A 3274-nucleotide genomic window follows, 5' to 3' on the forward strand; every position below is an offset into this window, starting at 1 on the left:
CAGTTTGGCGACTGTGGCCATTGATGCTATAAACATTGGGGTACAGGTGGCCCTTCTTTTCACTACATCTGTATCTTTGGGTTAAATACCCAGTAGTGCAATGGCAGGGTCGTAGGGAAGCTCTATTTTTAATTTCTTGGGGAATCCCCACACTGTTCTCCAAAGTGGTTGCACCAACTTGCATTTCCACCAACAGTGTAAGAGGGTTCCCCTTTCTCCACATCCCCTCCAACACATGTTGTTTCCTGTCTTGCTATTTTGGCCATTCTAACTGGTGTAAGGTGATATCTCAATGTGGTTTTAACCTTTGCCTTTCCTTTTTATCTTTTGAAAAGGAGATGTGATGGCTGGACCTACAATAGCCATATTGGGCCCATGGAGCTACTTTGAGGATGGAAGTTATAGGCTAAGGTTAGCATAGCTGAAAAGACATTCAGATCCCAAATGCTATCACAGAAATACTATTCTTTCCTTAAAATTTCTCCCCCCAGGCTTCTCGTATGTGAAAGAATAAACCCCTATTTGGTTGTAGTCCAGTCTCTGCTTGCTATTAGCAGCTGAACACAATTCCTAATTGATGCATCACCTTAAACTCTTCTATTTGAGTCTGGCTTTCTCTAAGAGCCATCATCACTGTACTGTAATATTCTAAGCCCTGAAATAGCCATCTGCTTGAGAAATATACTCACCTGGTTGCTGATGCCTAAAATCCCTGGGATAGCAGCCAGAGTCTTGTTTTCCCACTCAAGATAAGGCTTATGTTGCAAATACCCATGAGAGAGATGTCTCATGAAGTTAAATTTATTCTCTGAGCTTGAACTGGGTTTCAGTCTGGGATGGGGAAGGAACATGATAAGGATAGACGTCCAGGGAACAGGGGGCATCAAAGGGATAGGAGCTTCTGCTGGAACACTAGAGCCCGGATGACATATTTTACCAGTTTCGTAAATTTACCTTAAAGTGGGCCCAGGAGAGGGACCAGTAGAAAAATAAAATAAAATAAAATAACTAATAAAATAAACTAATAATAAAATTTTTATTTTAATAATAAAATAAACTAACAAATAAAATAAAATAAAATAACTAATGTTTACAGAGCATTCATTCTATACCACGCATTTTACTTACATTATCTCATTGAATCCCTACGACATCCCTATGAGATTAGGTGGTTTTGTTTTTAAACCCATCTTACACATGAGGGAACTGGGCCACAGAAATTTTAAATAGAGATCTGACATTTGAACCATGATCCTTCTCATACCAGAGCCTTAACTAATGATAATTTAAGTGATATTAGCATTATTATTTTATATGTCTTCACATTAACAGCTTTATGAAGTAGTTACAATTCATATCCCCATTTTATAGATGAGAAACTGAGGTGAGGAGAGGTTAGGGAATTTGCCACTGGTCGATGTGGCTAGAAAGTGAGAGAACTGAAATTTGAGTTCATGTTTGTCTCACTCTAGAACTGACTGATAGACACTGAGGGGAGAAATTTAATTTTTCTAACCTTTTTCAAGGCCCCTCATTTTTAACCCACTAAAAAGCCAGAAAATATCACTCAATATATCTTAGTCTTCCAAGGCTCAATTCATTATTAGAAGAAAACACTCTATAAATCCACTCATACAGGCCTCAGTGACACCCAAGAGAGTGACACCCATTATTCTCCTTATTTTAAGAATTTGGATGCACAGAGATCACGAGACTTACCCAAATATAATTAAGGAAACAAAATACATTCTGGTGGATTGCCCTAGGACCCTAGTCCGGGCAGTCTAGCAGCGAGATGAAAGATGGAGCTCTTCTGTGTAATTCTGGGCTTGAAAAGCTCCCAGAGGCCTCAGACTTACAGAGGAAATTTTAAAAATGAAACTTTATTTCCCCTCCTCCTCTCCCCTTTTTGAAATAAAAGCTTATTTTTCACTGCTGAGGAAGTCACTCACAGCAGCCCATCGTCTGGGAACAGTGTTCATGTGTTAGGGACTCAGGGGTTGGGGCTAGAGGTGCCTGGAATAGAAAGGGGCCCATGGATCATACTGACATCTGAAAAGGCCCCTGGAAGGAAGGAAGAGACTGAGCTGGGCTGACTGGCTATCAGCTGCCGCTTTCTGAGGCCTCAGGCATGTTCTCTTTCAGCTGACAGAAAAAGTCACTGAGGTGAATAGAGGACACAACAGAAAGCACGAGCTCAGGCTGGAATTCACTTACAGGTGCATTGAGACAGGCTCCCAAAGCATCTCCTTGGCCTCTCCTCTCCACTGTGACCCTGACGTGGCTGGATAGAGTCTCCAGCAATTCAAACTGGAGGGTTCTAGAAGGGAGACAGGTCTCTGGGACATTTCATTGCAGAAAGTGGCTGCAGAGGGTCAGCACTTTTCAGCTCCATGATGTTAAATGGTCCAATGAGTGGACTGTCGAAACACATGTTGGTTAATGAGAATTTTTGCATGAACTCAAGCTTGGGGATAATTTTTTAATTAAATCATAACAACAATGAGAGATTATTTCCCACTTTTCAAATACTTGATTTTTTTTTTTAATAGTAGTCAATACTGAGATAGGGTAGGGGCATGGAATGATTTTCTCAGACTCACTGAGTGGGCACAAAGATTGGCAAACAGCTTAGTGAAAGCCTTTAAAAGATTCATATTCCTTGGCCCACTAATTTCACTCAAGAATTTATTCTAAGGAAATAATTAGAAATGCAAACAATGATTGGCATACAGGGATATTGTTATAAGTACCTTTTCTGAAATCTGTCCAGAGCAACCATTATGAACATTTACCTTTGTGGGAATTCCCCTTCTCCCATGGTTGAAATGTCATCTTTCCATCCATCCCACCCCTTGGCCACCACTGTCTAGAGGAAGCAGGACTGGGCACCTGACCCAGCCTGGACCAGTGATAATTCACACCCCCTTGACCAATCACTGTTTATTTGTCCAGGGACGGCTAGTTATTTTTCAAGTTGGGTTTCCCTTGCACCTGAAGTAGTGCAGATGTTTAGTTATAAGAGCAGAAGTTGGAGACACGAAATGTGTTCTAATGCAGGACTGATTAGATAAACTATGGTACACCCATAAATGAAATACACATGACTTAATAAATGGAATGTATTATGATTGTTACCATCAGCATTCAAACATGTTGTGTCATATCTTCTATTTAAAAGGATATCCTCGGGGCACCTGGGTGGCTCAGTGGGTTAAGCCGCTGCCTTCGGCTCAGGTCATGATCTCAGGGTCCTGGGATCGAGTCCCACATC

This window comes from Mustela nigripes, chromosome 6 (assembly GCF_022355385.1).
Source record: "Mustela nigripes isolate SB6536 chromosome 6, MUSNIG.SB6536, whole genome shotgun sequence".
In the NCBI taxonomy this organism is placed as follows: domain Eukaryota; kingdom Metazoa; phylum Chordata; class Mammalia; order Carnivora; family Mustelidae; genus Mustela; species Mustela nigripes.